The sequence below is a fragment of the Choloepus didactylus genome, assembly GCF_015220235.1.
Source record: "Choloepus didactylus isolate mChoDid1 chromosome 23 unlocalized genomic scaffold, mChoDid1.pri SUPER_23_unloc9, whole genome shotgun sequence".
In the NCBI taxonomy this organism is placed as follows: Eukaryota; Metazoa; Chordata; class Mammalia; order Pilosa; family Megalonychidae; genus Choloepus; species Choloepus didactylus.
The window spans coordinates 243469-269299 of NW_023637603.1; positions in this window are offsets into that span (position 1 = coordinate 243469).

Consider the following 25831-nt stretch of genomic DNA (forward strand, 5'->3'; position numbering starts at 1 on the left):
CCAGCTTCCACCTGTCTATAGTGTGGGGATATGGACTCTGAGAGGGGACCCAGACCCCACCCATCTACAGTGTGGGGATATGGGCTGCAAGCTGGGCCCCAGTCTCCACTCGTCTACACTGTGGGGATATGGGCTCTGAGCTGCACTCAAGCCTCCACCTGTCTACACTCTGAGGATATGCGCTCTGAGCTGGGCCCAAAGATTCACCCATTTACCCACAGGTATTTTGGCTCTGAGCCAGACCCAACCTCTACCTTTTTACACTAGAGTTACATGTGGTCAAAGCTGGGCCACAGCATCCCCTTTCTAGACCAGAGGTATATGGGCTCAATGATTGGCCCCATTCTACACAGGTCTACACTGTGGCAATATGGGCTCCAAGCTGGGCCCTAGCCTCCAACAATCTATTACAGTTATATGGAAATGAGCCAGGCCCCATACCCAAAGCTCTCTGTATTGTGGGAACATGGGCTCCAAGCCTGGGCCCAGCAGGCAGTGTCACCACTCCCACCCCTGTCCCTTCTCTACTCCTGCTCATCACACAGCCCGAGTATGTGGCATCTGACTTTCATCCCAGACTCTACAGCCCTCCCCTTTCCTCTGCATCAGTTTCACTCTTCAGGGGAAAGTTACCTTAAGGCAGCCCAGCCAAGCGACATTTATAAACAGTCTATGCAGAAAGACAACTCTCTCAGCACAGAGGAGCAAAGGGGCCTCCATGCCCTGTGGATCTTACTGTCTGACTCCTGGGGATGTCAGCAGCCGAAGGTTGCCTTTCCAGATTCCAAGGTGCTTACTGGGTCCTGCAACCCACCCTAGTGAGCTTCCCCCTCCATCGACATCTGTGCCACCCCAGTGATTCCAGAACCTGTGTTTGTGTTGCAGATCCTACACCAGAAAATGACAACAAGGGCAAGATGGAGACATTAGTCTAAGCCTTAAGCATCTGAACATCATATGGTGGTTGGTGGTTGACATCAGAGAAGATCCAAAGGAAACAGCCATCTCATGCTTATCCCCTTATATCCCATTCCCTTATCAAACAAATAAGAATTTAGTTTTTTAATTGTACAAATTTAGAGTTAATTTTAGAAATGTTTTATATTTGATGTTTGATTTTATTATAGTAAATGATATTTTGCTACCAATAATTTTTTTCTTTATATTTTTTTCCATGATATAAACACATAAATTGAAAAGCACCATGAACAAAATTAGATCTTAATGAATGATTATAAGGCTGCCCCCTTGTGGCTACAACCAAGGTCACTACCTCTCTCTTAAGAACCCTCATTTCCTCTTTGTTCAACTAATGACTGCAAATTTAGTACTTAGAATCTTTCCTTAAGCCAGTGTGTTTGTAGACATTTTGTTTACTTGTGTCTGTTCACTCATCTGGAAGGAATATTGGCCGAATAGGATAACTTGGATGTCAGTGCCTGTTTTACTTCCAATAAAAGTCAGTTTTGTTGGGGATGAAAGTCTTTAATCATAGTTTCTTTACACAAATATATTTACCCATATTCTTCTGGCACAAAGTATTATTCTCAAAATCATTGATGAGATTCTTATGTTATTTCTATTATGCCACTTGCTTTTTTCTAGATGCACAAAGGATTTTTCTCTTTCTTTAATACTCAGTAATTTTATTATAATATTCCTTGTCCTTATTCATTCTTAGTCACTACTCAATGTCTATTTCATATATGCAGCTTAAAGCATTTTCATTTCCAGAAAAAAAAAGCTGTAATTTTTAATGTTTTCTCTTATCTCTGTTGTGGGTTTCTCTTTTAGGCACTCCAGTGATTCATATATTGGATGTTCTAGTTCTATTTTCAACTGTTGCCATTTCTTCTCAATCTTTTACAACCTGTGTTTGAAATTTTAGTATTGTCCCCTTGTTCACCTTACTGAAGGCATTATCTTGTCACTGTGTTCTTGTTTACATTTCATTTATCAAGGGTTCATCTTTTCTTTTTTTTTTTCATATTTCCTGAGCTAAAGACCATCATTTTTAAAGGTTTTCCGATCTGGTTTATGAGAGACTTTCACATCTGATTTCATTTCAGTATATAAAATATAGCAAGATAAATGCCTTTCATTTATTTGTAATGGTGTTACACTGCACTTATTCCTTTTTCCTCTATATTTTGCATAGGAGTTGGCATGAATATTCTTCCTTTTGATCATTTTATATGAATTTTTTCTCAATATTGTACACATTAGTATGACTTAGGGTATCTTTCCCAACCTTCCAAGCTGTCTCTCTCTCCTGTTATTTCTGGGCAATTCTAAAATCTGTGGCAGTTTGCTTCTTGGTATTTCTTGCTTCTATATTTCATCCACTCTTTAGTTTGGGTCTTCACTCTCACTATCTCTGCTGCGCCTGTCCTTCTCTATTTTGTTTTTCCATCTGATCACTGATTACTGCCCCTTGTTTAGAATCGAATCTTGGAAGGAAATAACTAACACCATCTTGTCAAAATCAAGTCATTACCTTTAAATATGTGTATATATTCAGTATCAATTTCCCTTTAAGTATATTTTCAGTTATATGTCCTAAAATGCATATGGTTTCTGAATTTGGGTTTATATTTATGATTATTTTATTCTTAAAATTATTAAATTTTTGTTTCTAATTATATTTTTGTGAAGAATTTTCATTGATTTCATCATTCATATTTGAGAAATTTGATTTCAGAGTTATGAATTTTAATTTCAGTTTTAAGAATTTGGTTTTATTGATGGCAATTTATTTTTACTTTTTTTTTTAATTTATTTCTATTGCTAATCACATAGTTCAGAATAATTTCAACTGGACCTACAATTTTACCATCAAATGGCTTTCCTGTTATCAGGGATATACACCAAGATCCCCCAAAGTAACTTGTGTATAACTCATGGTCCAAAGGATCATAATTAACTTTTGTCCATACTGCATTTCAAAGAAAGATTTTAGAAATAACCTCTAGAAACAATGGATTGATTGAATTCTGTTTACTGATTTTAAAACATTTATGTACACGTAAAATCCTGCCAGCTACATTATACCATGCTTTGATTACTAAGCATCTTGGAAACAAGTATATTAGTAAGAATTCTGTGGATTGAAACCATTAAAATGTTGGACTCCTACAAATGGGCTAAATTCTGGGATTCAGAAATGCACTGCAGGCTTCCTCTACCCTGGGGACCTTCTGCTCACTGAGTGGATGGTCCTCTGTGGAAGTCAGTGTAGCCTGTTCACAATTGCATGGATAGCAGCTTCTTTTGGCATCTCTCTTTACAAAACAGGAGAGTTACATCATACAAGACCCCTTCATGCCTTTGACCTGCCCAGCTCCCTAGGACCTGCCAGGATGATCACAGAATACACCCAGACCTGGTAGTGTTCACTCTGCATTTAGGCCCCTGAGGTCACTGGAGGCCTCTCCTCCTCCCTTCCCAGGCCTGAGCCTCTCTAGAGAAACCTCCATTCCCAGAGTCCAGAAAGCAGATCCATCCAGAACCCATAGTCCTCTCCCATGAGCCCATGCAGCAAAAATGCTATCATGAGCTAATGTACCTCCACTGGAGACTTCCCACCACTGCAGAGGGGATGGGGTCCCTGCTGAGGATATAGACTAGAAAAGGAAGCAGTGCTTTAGAGCATCAACAATGCCGTGGGGAGTGAGGAAGACTGAGACCATCTCAGACTCCAGTGCCAGGCCATCTTCCAGTTCTTTCACCCTCCTTATAGTTAATCCTATATCTATGGATTCATTAAACACCTGAATTCAAACCAGTTCAAAAAATTCCAGCCCACTTCAACAGAGTTCATTGTAATTCCTGCCTGTCCATACTTGTAACTTTGTTTTCTGAAAACACGGGAAGCGGATGGGACAACTGAAACACAAAGGCTGTGGTGAGATTAGTGGATGGAATTAGTCTTTCTGTCACATTTTACATAGTGTATCTTTTTGTGTTCCCCTCTATTTAGCATTACACTCCTTGAGTATATCCCTGCTGCTGCCCTCTTTGCTGAAAGAGGGAAAGCCTTGTGAAAACTCATGTTGGTGAAACTTTTCACTCTTGTGACACTGTGAATAATTACTTTATATAACAAAGAGCATTTTGGTTGAGAGCTCTGGCTGACCTAGTTATGTAAGAATTTGTGGGCTCATCTAAGGGATACTTTTTTTGTTGTTTTTTATTCATTTTGCTTTTTCATATTTTTTAGCATAGGGATGTAATTCTCCTTAATGGAGGGCTGCAAGTCTCTGATAAGTCACATGAGGTCTGGGAAGCAGGGCTGTGGAAGATCTTTGGGGGACCGGGGATATTGTGAGAGCAGGCTGGGGTTTCAAAGGATGTGGAGCTCTCTGAAAGAAAAATAATCCACCAGTTCCCTCTTGTGAAGGCCATAAATCAGAGTATCTACAGTGAGTTCAGCAGGAGCAAGGGCATGAAAATGTGCTCAATGTCATCAGTAATCAGTAAAATGCATATTAAAACTAGAAGGCCTCACTCCCATATCTTACAGAACGGACACAATCTGGGTGAGGAAGGACTTCAGGAGGGCAGGTGCACACCCAGTGCTCCTGCAGCCACTGCCCTCTCAGTCCAGGCTGCTCAGATGGGTGCAGACCTTAGGGAGACAGTGGGGGCAGTGGATTTCACTCATTAACTAGTGAGCCCCAGCCCAGCTGGTGACTTTGCCAGGTGATGAGCATCATCTGCTGGCCTAGGGTTGGTCAGTTGAAGGTGAAGCTAATTCTTTGTGGAGCTGTTACATGGCAGTTGGTCTGGAATGTTCTGGGTTCTGAGCCAGCATGGGAGCCAAGCAGACCCCTGGTCACTTTGTGTGTCACCTGATGCCCCAGGAAGGCTCACATGAGGCAACTGACAGTGTGAAGATGCCTGAGGAGGATGGCCACAAGTTTGGACATCTGGTCCTTTTCAGGTGCTTTGGGGGAAATTGCTTTATATTTCAGGTCAGGGATTGAAATGTAGAGGCATGAGGTTGGTTCAGGATTAGGATCCTTTACCTGGTTCAGGCAAGGAAAGAGATTTTGCCAGGGCTGCTTTCATAAATCCCACATACTGGCTGATGTAAACACAGTAAATTTTTAATGGATTTGTAAGCTAGTAGTTCAAAGTCAAGGTGGTGGCAGAGCCATGGTTTCTCCAAAAACTTTAGAAATCCTCCATCACAGGACAATCTCACTCTCTCATGCCCTGTGGCTTCTCCTACTTCTCTCTTCTACTTCCACATCCAGTCCTTTGCTTATAGGTACTTCAGACATATTGGATTAAGGCCCACCCTCATTCAGTTGCGCCACAGCTTTACTAATAATAGCACCTGCAAAGATCCTATTTTCAAGTGGATTTACACCCAGGGGACTGGAAATTGTGACACGGACATATCTTTTGTGGGAGGATGTGATTCAATCCTCAATAGGAGTGAGGGGAGGCCTTGGTCCAGGGGTCCAGAAAAAGCTCATGTATTTTCCACAGATGTTGGTTCACATGCTTTTAGATTTAGTTGACTTGACCACTCTTTCTCAAATGGTTTTCTAAAATCAACAAAAGAACAAAGCCTTTGCACATGTTATACATCCAATTCTGGTCCTCACAGTGTTTTCTTTACTCTTAACTACAGGCAGTCTGGATAATGGATAACATGGTGGGTATTCAAGATCCTAACTTCCTGAGGAAACTCCTACATGATGAGAAAGGTGGGTCTTCCTTGCTGGCTTTAGTCTAGAAAGGCTCTTCCCCACTTCCACCCCAAATTACAGCTGCCTGGGAGAAATAAGAATTGAGATGTGGTGAAGGAAACTGATATTCCAGATAAGAATTAGGGACATATCCCTTGAGTATTTGGGTTCTGTTTAGGCAGCATGAGTTTGTGTGCATGTGAGAGGTGTGTATCCATGTGTGATCATATGTGATGAGATCCTCAATTTGCAAGTGTTTAATATTTGGAAAAAGTGTGATTTAAATTCCTGTTACTCAGCACCACACAGTTAGGGCATCTGCAGCACACTTTAGTTGTAGGCATTTTTCAGAAGCTCAGCAGGCTTTTCTCCTAGTTAGCTGTGGTATTGACAATAGAGAGAAACATTTCCATCCTCATGAAATGCTCTCCTGTGCAGCTGTGTAGTCTGGCACTGGGTCTGTTCATTGAACTCACCTAACACAGAGTGTGTCCACAACAGTCAGAAATTCAGAATAAGATAGGATGTGAGTGGTTATGGTCCAGCTGAATGGGGAAGTGAGAAGTTGAGAGGGGATTTCTTCAATTCCCTTCAATTCAAACTGCTTGCAGTGTCTTGTTGAAGGCCTCTGACTCCATGGAGCCCAGGGAAGGTCTGGGATCAAAGGGGAAAGGCACAGTGATATTTGCTGGCCAGTAAGGCCTCAAGTGTACAATGTAGGGATGGGTGTGGCACTCAAATAATTTTTTGTGGATCTTTGCATTCCTAAAGATTGGCTGGCATATCGGCGATATTCCAGCAGTGATGAAGATGACACTCCAGGTAGGTAACAATACAGAAGGGAGGATCCCATGGGAAAGGGGAGCCAGGAGCACCTGCTGTTGGTGTTACACCTGGTACTTTGTAGACTGATGAAAGAGATGAGAAATTTGAAATATATCTGGAGGTCTGCTTTGTTATTTTCACATTTTAAGTACGTAACAGAGGTACTAGGACCATGGGATTTAAGTGTTTTGTGTTTGCCATCATCTTTTCTTGCTTTGCTTTCCCACTAGCTCTGTTCTTTTCATACCTTGACCACCACCAAAGCTCAAAGCCTTTGGTTTTCTAGGCTGACTGCCCATGTTCCCATGTCCTGGAGAGGTGTGCTGGGAAGCATAGACTTGAACAAACTTGTTGTCTCCACTTATGACCCAAAAATAAATCCTGGGATTAGGAATAAAACCAGAATTTTCTTTCATTTGACATAAGTTTGTGTCTAGCTGGCTTCTCCATACCTTCCAAGGCCTGGCAGGGTTTCTGGAGGGCTAGTGTGAAGGGGCTGCTGGCTTGTTTCACTCACTGGCTCCCACAGTCCCACAGTCCTGGCCTCCTGGAACTGACCAGGCCCAGGACAGAGCCTCTGGGTAGCTGGGCCAGGGTGACACTTCTCCTCTCAGAACCCACAGCACCAGCCAGACAGCTCTGCCCTGTCCCCACACTCCAGCCATTCTCCTTCCTGTTCTTTCCTCAGTCTTGTCTAGGTGCCCTTCCCTCCCAGTCCTTCCAAGGCTTGATGAAACACTGGAAGTTCCCGCTGACTTAAGTGGTCACACCTCCCATCCTTTTATTGTCTGAATTGAAGTCTATGGGAATATGGGCAAGTTACTTTATCTGTAGTTTCATGTTCCTCCTCTCTAACAGGCTAGAAAACCTGTAGGGATGTGAGGACAAAGTGTCTCCCATGAACCTAAGGGTATACCAGGTACAGGACAATCACTTGATTTGTGGGGTTGGTGGTCACTCTTCCACAGGACCTGATTCAACTCCAGGCCTCTGGTGGTTGGTCCATGTGGAAGGATGGATTGGATAATTGATCACTTGATTAATTGGAGAGGTTCTCAGTACACACTTGATTTTTCCTCTAATGATCTCATGCTGGAGAACAATTTGATTAGTGGAAGTGGGAAAACAGAAAGCATATAGGCAGTATGTAGGAGGTAAAGAAGCAGCAAGGTGGTATTGAGGGAGAGAAAGAAGGAAGAGAGGCTCCGTCATGCACAGAAAAATATGGAGACAGTTTCTGCCAGCTTAGAGGAAAGGGAGAACCTGGATATTTCTCGCTATCCACATTTATGGTACTAGAAGGCCAGAAGAGGGTCCTTGGGGATCCTAGACCCACTCCCACATGGCAGAGGTGAAGCAATCAAGACCCTGGGAGAGGAGTATAGTGGTGGGGACAAAATTGCATCCTGGGATCAGGTCACACCCTGACACCAACAAAAGGGCTCAAGTTCTCCCCTCAAATCTAACAACTCTTTCTTTTCCAAGGCCAAACCATCACAGTTATTGCCCTCGTCCATTCAGAGGCATTCTTCACCGACTCAGAGGATTCTGATGGAGAAGACAATTTCCATGTAATTTATTCCTTTTATGGTCTCTTTTTTAAATCACTGTGTTTCTTATCTCTAAGCTTCTGTTTGTGCCTCTTCCTTACTCCATGTTCCTGTCTTTATTTGATGGTCACCTTGAAGGTCATGGTCTCACCAGGGAAATTTAGGTCATGGGAATGACAGTTTTTACAAAAACTTTCTCCACCCTCCTCCCCTACTTTTCTAGCATTGCCCTGATTTCCAAATCTACTTTACAACTTGAATATTCTTGTGTAACTCTGAGTGGATCAGGCAGGAGGCCATGCTGCAAGTCTGACACCTTGGGCCACACCCTGAAGAGGGGACACCTGTGTAGTTCATTCCGGGCTGGTTCCTACACATGGTGTCTCCAGACATGCAAGTTTGTTCTCTTTCCTACAGCTCTCTACTGTCTGTCAGGAGGAGGAGAACATAAACGTGGAGATACAAGAGGAAAATGGAGAGGAAAAGTGAGTGCGGAGTGGGTAGGATGAAGAGGAGCAGGGACACAAGCTCCAATGAACTCTGTTGCTTCCTGACTTTCTTTTTGGCACTTCAGGAAAATCAGCATTACTGAGCTCACTGTGGTAGCTGACACTGAGCATGAACGTGGATGTGGAGATAAGATCAGGATGGTTAAAATAAGTGCAGGCAAGTGAATGATGTCTGAGAACCTCTCTCCTGGGACCAGAAACCCATTCCATATAAGCCCTGAGTTTGCTCAGCCATGCCCTCCACTGCCTCCTTAATTTGGAGGAGAGGACTCTAGTGCTCGTATGGCTTTTATTATACATTTAGAGCAGGTGTCTTTTGTAACCTTTATAGCTCAGCATTTAGTAACATGAGAATATTTTCATTTTTGTTATCAAGCTTAATGACTTTTTAAATTTAAAGGCGCAGACAAAGTTTGGTTCTGGCTTTAGCAAGAAAAATGATTATTAGGAAAAGGGAAGAGCTCCAGGAATCTGTGCATTTTTAATGTGGAGATGTCATGAGTGGACTGTGTTGAAGGGAGGGGTGGAGGAGACAGGGTCACCACTCCCACCCCTGTCCCTTCACAACTCCTGCTCATCACACAGCCCAAGTGTGTGGCATCTGCCTTTCATCCCAGACTCCTAGAGCCCTCCCTTTCCTGTGCATCAGTTTCACTCTTCAGGGGAAAGTTACCTTAAGGCAGCCCAGCCAAGCAGTTTTTATAGCCCGTCTATGCCAGAAGACAACTCCCTCAGCACAGAGCAGCAAAGGGGCCTTGATGCCCTGTGGATCTGACTCCTGGGGATGTCAGGGGCTCAAGGTCATCTCTCCAGAGTCTGGTGTGCCTACTGGGTCCTGCAACCCACCCCAGTGAGTTTCCCCCTCCATCCACATCTGTGCCACCCCAGTGATTCCAGAACCTGTGTTTTTGTTGCAGATCCTACCCCAGAAAATGGGAATGATGGTGAGCTGGAGACCTCAGTCTAAGCCTTCAAGCATCTTGACATCATATGGTGTTGGCAGTTGACCTCAGACACCATCCACAGGAAACAGCCACCTCATGCTGATTCCCTTGTATCCCATTCCCTAATCAAACAATTAAATAAAAGCTTATTTTTTTAATTGTACAAATTTAGTGTTAATTTTAGAAATGTTTATATTTAATGTTTGATTTTATTATAGTAAATTATATCTAGCTACTTGTAACTGTTTTTCTTAATATTTTTCCATGATAAACACATAAATTGAAAAGCACCATGAACAAAGTTACATCTTAATGAATGACTGTAAGGCTGTCCCCTTGTGGCTATAACCAAGGTCTCCCCCTCTCTCATAAGAACCCTCATTTCCTCTTTGTTCAACAAATGACTGCAAATTTAGTTCTTACAATCTTTCCTTAAGCCAATGTCTTTGTAGACATTTTGTTTACTGGCATCTCTTAACTCATCTGGAAGGGGTATTGGTCTGACAGGATAACTTGGATATCAATGGCTATTTTACTTACAGTAAAAATCAGTTTGGTTGGGGATAAAAGTCATTAATCATAGTTTCTTTACCCAAATATATTTACCCATTTTCTTCTGGCACAAAGTCTTCTCAAAAGCATTGATGAGATTCTTATATTATTTCCATTATGCCATTTGCATTTCTCTAGAGGTACAAAGGATTTTTCTCTTTCTTTAAAACTCAGTAATTTTATTATAATATTCCTTGCCATTATTCATTCTTAGTGCTCAATTTGTATTTCATATATACAGCTTAAAGCATTTTCATTTCCAGAAAAAACAACTGAACTGTAATTTTTCATTTTTCTCATATCTCTGTTGTGGGTTTCTCTTTTAGGGACTCCAGTGATTCATATATTGGATGTTCTAATCCTATATTCAACTGTTTCCATTTCTTCTCAAACTTTTTCAATCTGTGTTTGATATATTTAATATTGTCTCTTTGTTCACCTTATGTTTCCTGCAGGCATTGTCTTGTCACTGTGTTTCTTCTTGTTTACATTTCATTTATCAAGGGTTTTTCAATTTTTTCTTATTTCCTGAAATAAGACCCTCATTTTTAAAGGTTTTGCTATCTGGTCTATGAGAGACTTTCATATCTGGTTTCATTACAATATATTAAAATACAGCAAGGTAAAGGACTTTCATTTATTTGTAATGGTGTTACATTGCACTTATTCCTTTTTCCTTTATCTTTTGCATAGTAGTTGGCATGAATATTCTTCCTTTTGATCATTTTATATGAATTTTTTCCTCAATATTGTACACATTAATATGATTCAGGGTAGCTTTCCCTTCCCAACCTCCCAAGCTGTCTCTCTCTCCCATTACTTCTGGGCAAGTCTAAAATCTATGACAGCTTTCTTCTTGGTATTTCTTGCTTCTATATTTTATCCACTCTTATATTTGGGTCTTCACTCTCACTATCTCTGCTGCACCTGTCCTTCTCTATTTTGTTTCTCCATCTGATCACTGATTATCGCCCCTTGTTTAAAGTCTTATCTTGGAAGGAAACAATTAATACCATCTTGTCAAAATCTAGTCATTACCTTTTAATGTGTATGTATATTCAGAATCAATTTGCCTTTAAGTATATTTTCAAATTATATGTCCTAAAATGCATATGGTTTCTGAATTTAAGTTTATATTTATGATTATTTTTTTCTAAAAAATTATTAAATTTTTGTTGCATTTTCATCATTCATATTTGAGAAATTTTATTTCAGAGTTATTAATTTTCTATTTATTTAGGTTTTAGGAATTTGGTTTTAGTGATGCCAATTTATTTTTATTTGATTTTTAAAATTTATTTCCATTGCTAATCACATAGGTTCAGAATAATTTCAACTGGACCTACAATTTTACCATGAAATAGCTTTCCTGTTATCAGGGATATACACCAAGATCCACCAAAGTAACTTGTGTATATCACATGGTCCAAAAGATCATAATTAACTTTTGTCCATACTGCATTTCAAAGATCAATTTTAGAAATAACCTCTAGAAAGAATGAACTGATTGAATTCTGTTTACTGATTTGAAAACATTTATGGAAATATAAAATCTTCCCAACTATATTATACCATGATTCTATTACTAAGCATCTTGAAAACAAATATATTAGTAAGAATTCTGTGGATTAAAACTATTAAAAAGTTGGACTCCTACAATGGGCTAAATTCTGGGATTCAGAAATGCACTGCAGGCTTCCTCTACCCTGGGGACCTTCTGCTCACTGAGTGGATGGTCCTCTGTGGAAGGCATTGCAGCCTGTTCACAATTGCATGGATAGCAACTTCCTTTGGCATCTCTCTTTACAAAATAGGAGAGTTACATCATACAAGACCCCTTCATGCCTTTGACATCCCCAGCTCTCCAGGACCTGTCAGGATGATCACAGAATACACCCAGACCTGGTAGTGTTCACTCTGCATTTAGGCCCCTGAGATCACTGGAGGCCTCTCCTCCTTCCTTCCCAGGTCTGAGCCTCTCCAGAGAAACCTCCATTCCCAGAGACCAGAAAGCAGATCCATCCAGAACCCAGAGTCCTCTCCCATGAGCCCATGCAGCAAAAAATGCTATCATGAGCTAATGTACCTCCACCGGAGACTTCCTGTTATCAGGCACATACACAGAGGGGGTGGGTTCCCTGCTGAGGATATAGACTAGAAAAGGAAGCAGTGCTTTTGAGCGTCAACAATGCACTGGGGGTGAAGAAGATCCAGTCCATCTCAGACTCCAGTGCCAGGCAGTCTTCCAGCTCTTTCACCCTCCTTACAGTTAATCCTATATCTATCAATTCATTAAACACCTGAATTCACACCAATTCAAAAAATTCCAGCCAATTTCAACAGAGTTCATTGTAACTCCTGCCTGTGCATATTGTAAATTTATTTTCTGAGTATACAGGAAGTGGATGGGAGACTTGAATCACAAAGGCTGTGATGAGATTAGTGGATGGAATTAGTTTTTTTGTCACATTTTACATAGTGTCTTTTTGTGTTCCCTTCTATTTAGCATTGCACTCATTGACTATGTCGCTTCTGCAGCCATCTCTGCTAAAAGCTAGAAAGCCTTGTGGAAATTCATGATGGTGAAACTTTTCATTCTTGTGACATTGTGAATGTTTAATTTATATAACAAAGAGCCTTTTGGTTGAGCTCTGGCTGACCTAGTTATCTATGAATTTGTGGGCTCATCTAAGGGATATTGTTTTCTTTTCCTTTTTTTTTTTTTTTTTTTTTTTTTTTTTACCATAGGGATGTAATTCTCCTTAAAGGAGGGCTGCGAGTCTCTGATAAGTCACATGGGGACTGGGAAGCAGGGCTGTGGAATATCTCTGAGAACAGGGGTGGGTGTCTCCTGTGGGCATTTGGGGTGAATTTGAGATCAGGCTGGGGTTCTCAAAGGATGTGGAGCTATCCAAAAGAAAAATAATCCACTATGTCCACTCTGGTGAAAGCCACAAATCAGAGATCTACAGTGAGTTCAGCAAGAGAAAGGGCATGAAAATGTGCTCAATGTCATCAGTAGTCAGAGAAATGCATGTTTAAACTAGAAGTTCTCATTCCCATATCTAACAGAATGGACACAATCTGGGTGAGGAAGGACTTCAGGAGGGCAGGTGCACACCCAGTGCTCCTGCAGCCACTGCCCTCTCAGTCCAGGCCGCTCAGACAGGGGTGCAGACCTTAGCCAGGGAGACAATTGGAAGCTGTGGACCTCAGTCATGAAACCTGTAAGCTCAGCAGGTGACTTTGCCAGATAATAAGCATCATCTGCTCATCCAGGGTTGGTCAGTTGAAGTGAAGGTAATTATTTTTGGAGCTGTTACATGTCAGTTGGACTGGAATGTCCTGGGTTCTGAGCATGGGAGCCAAGCAGGCCCCTGGTCACTTTGTGTGTCACCTGATCCCCCAGGAAGGCTCACATGAGGCTATTGACAGTGTGAAGATGCTTGAGGAGGATGGCCACAAGTTTGGATGTCCCCAATCCTTCAAAGGCATTTCATTTGGGGGAAACTGCTGTGTATTTCAGCTCAGGGATTGAAATGTTGAGACATGAGGTTGGGTTAGCATTAGGGTGCTTCACTTGGATCAGAAAGGAAAGGAACTTTGCCAGGGCTGCTTTGATAAATACCACATACTGGCTGGTGTAAGCAACAGGAATTCATATTTCCATGGATTTGGAAGCTACTAGTACAAAATCAAGGTGTTAGCAGAGCCATGCTTTCTCCAAAGACTTTAGAAATCCTCCATCACATGGTAATCTTGCTCTCTCACTCTCTGTGGCTTCTCCTACTTCTCTCTTCTACTTCCACATCCAAAGTCCTTTGTTCATATGGACTTCAGACATATTGGATTAAGGCCCACCCTCATTCAGTTGGGCCACACCTCAACAACTAATAGCATTTCAAAAGGTCCTATTTCCAAGTGGATTTATACCTGGGAACTGGGAATTAAGACTTGGACATATATTTTTGTGGGGGGAGGTGATTCATTCCCCAAAGTAGTGAAGGGCACTCTTGGTCCAGGGGTCCAAGACAATAATTTTTATTGTTTTTGAGGATCTCTGTCCCCAGGGCTCCAGCCACATTCCCTTCTCCAGATCCAACACACATCAACATTCTGATTTTGTGAAGTCACCTAACTTCTCAGAACATCAGTGTCCTTAACTATTTTGATAACACATATTCTCGATGAGCTGTAATGCATAACACCCATGGAAAGGCTGAAAGTCAGTTTCCATCCTCTCCTGTTCTGAAGCCACCCAAGTACCCTCTCTGCAGGCAACCATTGCCATGTTTTCTGCTTATTCTTCCAGGCAATTGATAATTGAACCTGCAGAGCTTTATGAAGTGCCAGTTTTCTTAAAGGTTTACCTGTATTTACTCATTTTAGCCTCAACATAATACTAGTAAGTAGGCTCTATTAACATTTCCACACCACAGAACAGGGAACTGAGGCCCAGAGGGGCTAAGCTACCTTCCCAGGTACATGTGGTTTCTGAGTGGGATGCTCTCAGTCACTGCGCTGTGCAGCCTTCCTGTGTTGTCTCATCTATTTCATCTATTGTCCATGCAGTTAATCTGTTGAGTGTTTTAACTGTACACCAAAGTACAGGATCCACCTTCTTAGTACAACTTTTGATTCAGGCACTTTCTGAATAATGAGTTCACAATTTTGACATTTGCATATATTATTATTTTCCCCTGGTCTTCTCCTAGCAAGATGTCAATAGTTCTCCATATTGTGAATGCAGTTTCCAGGACTTTGCCTCAAGGATACAAGAAGAAAAGAAACAGGTATTAATGGATTCAAACATAGGATACACATAAGGATCGACTGACCATATTGAAAATGGATGGCTCATCCCCAGCAGTGGTTCAACAGCATCAAAATGGGCATCTGCCCAAAGCCAGAGACAGACCATCAAGTATCACAACCTACAACCTGCCACGTGCAAGGCACTGTGGAGACTTAATCATTCAGTTGATTCAACAGTAATGGTTTAGGGAAAAACTGGAAAAATGTTAAGGCATATTCTTTTATTATTGATCTATAATACACATCCCATAACATTCACCCTGTTAAAAGTGGGCAATTCATGGGCTTTCAGTATATTCACAAGGTTGTACAACCATAACCACTATGCAATTCCAGAATATTTTCTTCACTGCAAAAGGAAACACTCTAGTGATTTGTAGTCAATCCCAGTTATACCCACCTCAGCTAAGGTAACTATGTTCTGGTTCTGTGATTTGTCTATAATGGTCATTTCATAAAAATAGAATAATATAATATGTTGCCTTCTGTGTCTTGATTTCTTTCACTTAGTATAATGTTTCCAGGTTGATCCATGTTGTATGATGTAGAGATACTTCACTCCTTTTCATGACTGATTAATATTCCTTATATGGATATGCTACATTTTGTTTATCCATTAATTAGTTGGTGATATTTTGGTTGTTTCCCCTCTTTGGCTATCATGAATAATATTGCTATGAACATTTATGTGTACATTTTGGATGAATTAAATTTTGATGTCATCTACAAATTGAGATTGTTTTACTTCTTCCCTTCCAATGTGGACACCACTAATTTATTTTTCTTGCCTATTACCTGTGGCTAGAATCCCCAGTATAACATTGCACACAAGTGGTGACAGCATATATCCCTGTATTTGTTCTGTTCTTTGGTTAAATATTTCATTTTTTCACCATTAGCTCTGATGTTAGCTCCTGGATTTTGATTGATTCCTTTTATCAGGTTGAGGAAGTTCCATTCTGTGCCTACTTTTTTTAGTGTTTTATCAAGTAGGGGTGTTTAATTTTGTTACTTGATTTTTCAGAAGATCATATGCTTTTAATTTTGTTTCTTTTTAATATAATTTTATTGAAATATATTCACATATCATACAATCATCCAAAGTGTACAACAGTTGTTTACAGTTGCATCATATAGTTGTGCATTTGACAACACAATAATTTTTGAACATTTTCATCACTCCAAAATATAAAAATGAAAATGAGAATGAAAATAAAAGTAAAAGAGAACACTCAAAGCATCCCATGCCCCACCTCCCCCCTTTACTTTTTTTAATTGCAATATATTCACATATCATGCATTCATCCAAAGTGTAAAACAGTTGTTCACAGTCTCATCATATGGTTGTGCATTCATCACCACAGTCAATTTTTGAACATATTCATTACAGCAAATCAATAAATAAATAAGAATAAAAATAAAAGTAAAAGAACTCTCAAAATGCCCCATATCCCCTCCTCCATATTATTCATTTACTTTTTGTCCCCATTTTGTCTATCCATTTGTCCATACAAAAATGAGTAAAGAGAGTGTTGAGACATACAGTTCTCACAATCACATGGTCACACCATATAAGCTATATAGTTATATGATCACCTTCAAAAGTCAAGGAAACTGGATTGCAATTCAACAATTTCAGATATTTCCTTCTAACTCTTCTAACAAAACTAAAAACTAAAAAGGAATATCTATATAATGCATCAGAGTTACCTCCAGAATGCCTCTCAACTCCATTTGAAATCTCTCAGCCATTGAAACTTTGAATTCTCTTCCCCCTTTTGGTCCAGAAGGCTTTCTCAATCACAGGATGCAGGGTCTCATACCTGGAAGTCACGTTCCACATTGCCAGGGAGATTTATACCCCTGGGAGTTATGTCCCACATAGTGGGGAGGGTGGTGAGTTTACCTGCTGAGTTGGCTTAGAGAGAGAGGCCATATCTGAGCAACAGAAGAGGGCCTCTGGGGGTGACTCTTAGGCACAATTATGAGTAGGATTAGCCTCTCCTTTGCAGTATCAAGCTTTGTAAGGGAAAGCCCCAAGGTTGAGGGCTCAGCCTACTAAGCTGGTGGTCCCCAATATAATGCTTGAGAGAATATCAGGAATTCCCCAGCTGGGGAACTTCAATATTTCCATATTTTTCCACAGTCTGTCAAGGAGGCTTTGGAAATACATTTTATTCTCTGCCCAAATTACTCTGGGTTGTATCAGAGCTTCATGCTAACCTGTACAAAGTCTCACTCCCTAGTCAAGTTTCCATGTAATTATGGCATTGAATAAACAGACCATACAAGTTAAATTATATAGTATGCTACAGAAAATATAGATTTTGCACCAAATAAATGTCCCTTCCTTTGGTCCCACACAGAAGTCAACATTTTAGAACATGGTTAGTATCATTGTCTACTCTTTAGTCAGATCTACCCCAATCTCAACCAAGTCCATTTTGTTTATATCTCCAATCAAAATCTGAGGATCTTTTCAGCCTCCTTAGCAGCTGTTTCATGGGGCAGTGCTGACACTCCCAGCTGCTGAACTCTGGCTCCGACTTCCAGGAGCCACACAGATACCCGAAGCACCAGGGACTGACCATGTCACCCACAAACGTCAGAATCTCAAAATTTAGAAATAACTGTTACAACTCATGAATAAAAATGATGGCTGTAAGAGCTTACAATCTAGGAACCTTTCCATAAGCTTTCCCCTTATAGCTCATGCTCCCAGATTCAATTCTCAGAGTTTACACACTGTTCTTAGTCCATTTTAGTGAGGCATTATAATGTCTGTCTTTTCATTTCTGGTTTATTTCACTCAACCTACTGCCATCATGATCCATTCACTTTGTTGCATACCTCATGACTTTATTCCTTCTTGCTGCTCCCTCACACAAAAGCATTCTTATTTTTGTACATTTAATCACACTCATTGACCACTCGAGGTTTCCCTAAGTTACGCATTCCCAGCCTTTATCTTCTGGCTTTCCTTCTGGTGTTCCACAGACCCCTAACCTTCCTCTTTCAACCATATTCACAGCCATGTTTGTCAGTGCACTTACAATATTGTGCTACTATCACCTAGTATTGTGCTATCCATTTCTAGATCTACACAATCAACCCTCTAGAACATTCTATACTCCGTCAACATCAAAAGTCTGATCTCTACCCTCTATTTCCTGATACCTTCATTTCTACACTCTTCTCCAAACCTCTCTCTCCTGCCTTTTCCCATCTGTCAGTAGCACTCCCTTTAGTATTTCCTGTACAGGAGTCTCCTGTTCACCAACTCTCTGTGTCTGTTTATCTGTAAATATTTTAAACTCTCCCTCATATGTGAAGGACAGTTTTGCTGGATATAGCATTCATGGATGGCAGTTTTTCTCTATCAGTATCTTGAATATGTCACGCCACTGCTTTCTCACCTGTATGTTTTTGGCTGAGAGATCTGCACTTAGTCATATAGAGCTTCCCTTGTATGTGATGGATTGCCTTTCTCTTGCTACTTTCAGAATCTTCTGTCTTTGATGTTTGAAAATCTGTTTAGTATCTTGGAGTAGGTCTATTTGGATCAAATCTGTTTAGGGTGTCCTGTGCTTCACCCAGCATTCTTATCTCAAAGGCATATTCTGCGGTGAGGGGCTGCCAGCAGCAGGCACAGATCTGCCACCCTCTGTAGTGGGGCCCAGCAGAGCCAGGCAGGGGCCCTGAGCTGGCCAGCCTGGTGGCCAGGCCTGGCTCTGCCCTCAAGGGGTTACCTGACTTGGTATCCATCATCTTGGCTCTCTGGATCTCTGTTTCCCCAGATGTACTTTATGTAGCTGAGCCAGAGAGCCCTTGTGGTTATGGCTCCCTCCCCCTCCTGGCACACAGTAGGTGCTCAGGAAGCATCTGTGGATGAAGAAAGCAACCTTGGGGCAAATCACAGGGGCTGCCCTCCAGGCCAGCACCAGCGCCCTCTCAGCCACCCCACCCCAACCAGCCAAGGACACAGCTGCAGTCCCTGGCTTGCCTCCTGACACCCATTCCACACAATTTGCTGGGCATTTGGGAGCCACACTTGAACTTGAATTTGAAGTTCAACCCGTGCAGAAATGTCTTGAGGCTCCCACCAGGGTCCCTGTGCTGGGATCTAGGGTGACCCTCTGAGTGGCACACCGATGACCCCTTCCCTGAGCCGGGGCTGGGAGGAAACTGGGTTAGAGACAGAAAGCTGCCCTTCCCAGTGGCAGGAGGGAGCCAGCGTCAGAAAGGTGCCTGCTTGTGGCACTTGGGGCGGGAGGGGGGAATGTGCCCAGAGAGCCAGGCGCTGGGGAGCCAGGCAGCTGGCCTGAGGGATGTGGCACTTTGGGGCCAGGAGGTGGGCATGTGCGGGCCCCTGCCTGAGGGTGTTTCCAGGCCCATGTGCCTGTTTCAGAACCCTGGGCTCTCCCTCCCAAGGGCCGCAGGCCCTGAGCCTCCACGCAGCCGCCAGCTCCTGGGCCCCAGTACTCCCGCCTCTCCCGAACCCTGGGGCGAGGCAGGGGAAAGGGGCGCCCTCACCACCCAGGGGGCCCGAGACACAGGCGCCCAGCTCAGGGCAGGCTCTGCAGGGAAGCCCCCGCGCGACTAGGTGGAGCCCGACCCGCAGGCTTCAGCTGGACCCGCCGGCGCACCAGGCGGCGACGCTGCAGGGCTCCGGGTTCCCCTGGGTCCCCTCCGCGGCTCGGACGAGGCGCAGACGCCGCGGGGCCGGTGCCGGGTCCGGGTCCGAGCCTTCCCCGCCCGCCCTGGCAGCCCGGAGTGGCCGCGACTGTATCGCGCTCAGGCCCGCCTCTTTCTGAGAGGCCCGGGCCACCCGAGCGCGCAGGCGTCTTTCACGCGGGGCAACGGGGCCCGCGGGAGGCCGGCGCCGCTTTGCCACCCTACCGGTAGGCGCCACCGCCGCCACCGCCGCCGCCATCACCCGGCGGCCCCGGGAAGCTCGCGCCCGGCCTCGTCCTGGCCTCGTCGCTGCCGCTGCGGTGCGGGCTCCGGCGCCCACGGCGAAGCGGGCCTAGGGGCGGCCACCCAGGGAGGCGGTCCCCCATCCCCGGGTGCGCCAATTCGCGCTGCCCAGGGCGGCCCGGGCTGGCGGCGATGATGCGGCATCCGGCGCCCCGCGCGTACCCTGGAGCCTGGTCCTTGGAGGCGGCGCGGCGGCCCCTGATTCCCTGCCCGGAGCGAGCGCGGGAGGCGGAGGCAGAGCCAGGGCGATCGACGGGACCCCTCGCGGCCAAGCGGCTGTGCAGTCCGGCCAGGGCTTCCGGGGCCCGGCATGCGCGATGCTCCGGGGGCGGAGGGCCGATTCATGGGGCCGCCGGGCCGCCCCTCCACGCCTGCACCCCGCAGCCTGTCATGGTGGCGGAGCGGCGGAGCGGCGGCCGCCGAGGCAGGAGATATTTTTTAAATCCCCGCCCGACGCCCGCCCCTCCCCGGCGCCGCCCACATCCCTCCCTGAGCCTTAAAAGACACCGATCGCCTCCCGGAGTGGTGCCTCCAGTAGCCCTGGCGGCGGCCACCACTTCCCTTGGCCAGCCCCAGCCGGTGGTCCCTGCTCCCTTGTGGGACTCGGTCGGCCTCTCCCTCGTCGAGCCGCGAGCCCCGTCCCAAGCCGAAGCCGCCGTCCCCAACCCCGTCCCCTGCACCAGAGCTCCACGCCGGCCTGGCCGGGATTCGCGGGAGCCGGCGGCGAGGCCTGCGCGCCCGCACCCCGCGCCCCCAGTCGCGCTTCCCAGGAGCAGGGCTCGGCCGCCCGGCCCGCGCAACGTTGGTCCCCTCCCTTCTCTGGGCCGTCCAAGCGCAGGGCTCCCGGGTTCCCGTACCTGGGACTTCGGCTACGGGCGCGTGGGGTGTCCGCGAGACCCTTGCGGCTGGAGGGGCTCCTCGGCCTAGAGACCCCCGCACTGAGCTCGGGGCACAGGGCGCTCTCACAAGGTGCTGCAGGGACCCTGGCACCCCCAGCGCACTCTCGGTAACTTCCCAGCCCGGGCTCCCCTCTCCGCATCCTCAGCGCACCGCTCCTTAACCTGAAGGGCTGGCGCTGGAAGGCTGAGACAGGGGGCGCCCGCCGCCTGTGGTCGGCTAGTGCTCCCTGCTTGTCGCCAAATGTCGGCCGGGTGCACCATGGGCGCCAGCCACGCCAACGCTGGCAGGTTGGCAGTGAGAGCCCAGCACAGAGAGGGCTGGTGCAGCGGGTGCCTAGAACCTGATCTCATTAGCTCTGGTCCCTACAAAGGACTTTGCCAACTTCAGCAGCTTCTGTGCCTGATTGAGGAGTGCTGGCTCCTGGGGAAGCAGATGGGGTGGGAAGGGGGCGCCAGGCGAGTCCCATCATTGGTGCAGGTGCAGCCGCAGGCAGAGGAGGAGCAGGCGGGGGAGGGAGAGGGGGCCATGGGAGGGTTCCTGGCCTGCCCAGCCAGGGTAGAGGAGTCCTGCCTAAAATTGTCTGCTTCCCCACCCCCAGCTTACTGACCCACTTCAGCAGTGGGCCAGGGCTGGCTCTTTGGCCTTTCTGTTCCCTAGCCACGTGCCCCAGGTCCCCTGAGGGCTGCCCTTAGCTGTCCTTAGCTGGCAGCCAGTGCCCATGCCCAGTGGACGGTGCTCTGTCTAAATTGCAGGAATATGGGCTCTAAATGGGACCTAGCTTCCACCTGTTTACCCCACAGGTATATAGGTCTGAGCTAGTCCCCAGCCTCCACCCCTTACACTTTGTGGATATGGGCTCTGAATTGGGCCCAAGCCTTCACCCATCAGCACCACAGGTATACAGGCTCCAAGCTATGCCCCAACCCCCACCCACCTATACTGTGGGAATCTGGGCTCCAAAACTTGCCCCAGCCTCTTCCCATCTACACTATGGGAATATGAGCTCTAGCCAGGCCCCAGCCTCTACCTGTCTACACCTTTATATGGGCTCCAAGTGAGCCCCCATGCCCTCCCCTGTCTACATTGTTGGGATTTGGTCTGTGAGATGGGCCTGAGCCTCCACCTGTCTTCCCCAATGTATATGGGATCTAAGTACCCCAAGCTCCTCCTGTCTACACCACAGGTTTATGGGTTCCAAGCTGGGTTCTACGCCTCCACCTGCCTACACTGAGGAATTATGGGCTCCAAGCCCAAATCCAGCCTCTCCCCATTGAAACTGTGGTGATATGGGCTCTGAGCCAGGCTCGAGCCTCAACCCGTCTACACTGTGGGGATATGGGCTAAAGCCGTGCCCCAGCCTCCACCTGTCTACTCCACATGTGTATGGGTTCTAAGCTGGGCCCCATGCCTCAACCCATCTACACTGTGTGGATTTTGGCTTTGTTCTGGTTTGCTAATGCTGCCGTTTTGCCAAACACCAGAAATAGATTGGCTCATATAAAGGGTGTCTATTTGGTTACATATTTCCAGTCTTAAGGCCATGAAAATATCCAGATTAGGGCATCAACATGAGTATAACTTCACCAAATGCGGGTTATGTTCGGAAAACCTCTGTTAGCTGGGAAGGCACGTGGCTGGCATCTGCTAATCCTCGGTTGTGTTTCAGCTCCTCTCTTAGCTCCTGTGCTTTCTTCAAAATGTTGCTCTTGGGGCATTTTGTCCTCTCTTGGCTTCTCCAGAACAAACACTGGGCTGGCACCTGCAAGGTGACAGCAAAAGTCTGCTTTCAGCCGCCGTCTCCAAAATGTCCCTCACAGCTGCTCTGAGGTCCTTCTGTTTGTGAGCTGTTTTATAGGACTCCAGTGATTAAATCAAGACCCACACTGAATGGGTGAGCCCACACCTCTATGGGTTACATCTCCATGGAAACAACCTAATCCAAAGATTCTAACCTAATCAACACTAGTATGTCTGTCGTCACAAGACTGGGCTAAAGAACATGGTGTTCTGGGGGACATAATACATCCAAACTGGCACAGGCTCTGAGCCATGCCCTAGCCTGAACCCATCTACCTGGCAGGAATGTGGACTCCAAGCTGGGCTTGCCATCTCCACCCGTCTACACTCTGGGGATATTGTCTCTGAGCTGGTCACTATCTTCACCTGTCTACACCAAAGGTGTATTGGATCCAAGTTGGGCCCTAGCCTCCACCGAGATACAGTGCAGGAATCTGGCTATGAGCCGGGCCCAATCCTCCATCTGTCTACACTGTGCAAATATGGGCCCCAAGCCAGACCCTAGCCTCCACTTGTCAACCCGTGGCATATGGGCTCCAAGCTGAGCTCCACGCCTCCACATGTCTAAACTGTAGGGATACAGGCTCCTAGCCAGGTCCCAGCCTCCAACTGTCTACCCCACAGCTCTATGGGCTGAAGCTGGGCTCCAGGCATCCAGCTGTCTACACTGTGGGGATATGGCTTCAAGCTGGGCCACAGTCTACACCTGTCTATACTGTTGGGATATGGGTTCCTTACTGGGCCCTAGCCTATACTCATCTGCACTGTGGGTATATGGACTCTGAGCTGGGCCCCAGCCTCCACCTCTATACACCAAACTTATATGGGATCAAAGCTGGACCCCATACCTCTACATTTTGGGAATATATGGTCCAATCTGGGCTCTTGCCTCCACCAATATGCCCCACAGGTATATGGAATCCAAGCTGGTTCCAGCCTCCTCCTATCTACAACATAGGTATATGGGCTCCAAGCCAGGCCCCACATCTCCACCTCTCTACACCACAGTTATTTGAGCTCTAAGCCAGTCTCTAGCCTATATACACTGTAGGTACATGGGCTCCTAGCTGGGCCATAGACTACAACTGTCTACACTGTGGGGATATGGGCTCTGAGCCAGACCCTAACCTCCATCAATCTACACTGCGGGGATATGGGCTCCATGCTGGGCCAGAGCCTCCACTTCTCTAGGTCACTGGCATATGGGCTCTGAGCTGGGCCTCAGACTTCACCCATCTATATTTTGGGACCATGGGATCTGAAAGGAACCTAGCCTCCATGTATCTACACCTCAGGTACCTGGGCTCCAAGCTGGGCCCCAGGATCCATCCATCTAAATTACAGAATATGTGCTCTGAGCCAGGCCTCAGCCTCCCTCTGTCTACACCGCAGGAATATGGGCTCCAAACTGGGCCCGAGCCTCCACCTGTCTACCCTGTGGGGATAAGGGCACTGAGCCCATCCCTAGCCTCCACCAGTGTACACTGCAGGAATATGGGTTCCAAGCTAGGCCCAAGCCTACACCTCCCTATCCCACAGGTATATAGGCTCCAATCTAGGCCCTACACCTCTATCTGTCTACACTGTGTGGATATGGGCTGTGAGCCAGGTCCTTGCTTGTACTTGTCTACCCCACAGGTATATGGGCTTTGAGCTGAGACCCAGCCTTTACCTGTCTATACCGCAGATATATTGGCACCAAGCTGGTCCCAGGCCTCTACCTGTCTACCCCATGGGTATATGGGCTCCTCACTTTGGCCCATGACTCCACTCATATGCACTGTGGGGATATAGGCTAAGAGCTGGACCCCAACCTCCATTCATCTACACTGCGGGTATATGGGCTCGGAGCTGAGCCCCAGATTCCACCTATCTACACCACAGGTATATGGGCTCCAAGTTGGCCCCCAGCATCCAACTGTCTAAATTACAAGAATATGGCCCCCAAGCCTGACCCCTGATTCCAACCATCTACATTGTGGGAATTTAGGCTCCGAGCCATGCGGCAGCCTACTCCTGTCTACCCAAAGTATAGGGGCTCTAAGTGGAACCCCAGGCTCTACCCCACAGTTATATGGTCTCTGAAATGGGACCCAGCCTCCAGCTGTCTATACCATAGTTATATGGGCTACAAGCTGGACCCCAGCCTCCATCTGTTTACCCCATAGCTGTATGTACTGCAAGCTGTTCCCCAGCCTTATACTGTAAATAATGTGGGGATACGGGCTCCGAACCAGGCACAGCCTCCACCAATCTGCTCACGGTTATTGGATCTCCAAGCCGGAACCCCTGCCTCCAAATGTCTACCCCATGGGCACATGGGCTCCGAGCTGGGCCCCAGGGTACACCAGTCTGTATCGCAGGAATATAGACTCCAGCCGGGACCCAGCATCCCATGTCTAACTACCAGCTATATGGGCTCCAAGTAGACCCCACGCCTCCACCCGTCTACACTGCGGGAATATGGGCTCCAAGCTGGGCCCAGCCTCGACATGTCTACACCACAGCTATATGGGCTTCAAGTTGGACCCCAGCGTATACCCATCTAAATTGTGGGGTATGAGCTCTCAGCCAGGCCCCAGCCTCCACCCAGCTACCACACAGGAACATGGGCTCCAAGCTTGACCCCAGCCTCCACCTGTCTACATTGTGGGGATTTAAGCACCATGCAGAGTGCAAGCCTCTGAGCTACGAGCCAGGTCCCAAATTCCACTTGTCTACACTTGAGTTATGGGGGCTCCAATCTGGGCCCCAGCTTCCACCTGTCTACTCCACAGGTATATGCACCCTAAGTGGAACACAAGGCTCCTCCTGTCTACTCCACAGGTATATGGGCTCTGAGCCGGGCCCCAGCCTCCACCTGTCTACACTGTGGGGACATGGACTCCAAGCTGGGCCAAAGCCTACATCTGTCAATCCTACAGCTATGTGGGTTCCAAGATGGGCTCCAGCCTCTACCCGTCTACAAGAGGGGATAGAGGCTCTTAGCCAGGCCCACCTCTAAGACAGCCTCCACCTGTCTACCCCACAGCTATATTGTCACCAAGTAGGCTCCAGTCTCTACCTGTCTACACCACAGGTATATCAGCTTTGTGCTGGGCCCCAGGCTCCATCTGTCTGCCCCAAAGGTATATGGGCTCCAAGCTGGACTACCAGCTCCAACTGTCTACAGCGCAGGTACATGGGCTCCGAGCCAGGCCCCAGCCTTCACACATTTACGTTACAGGAATATGGGTTCCAAGCCAGGCCCCAGTCTCCACCTT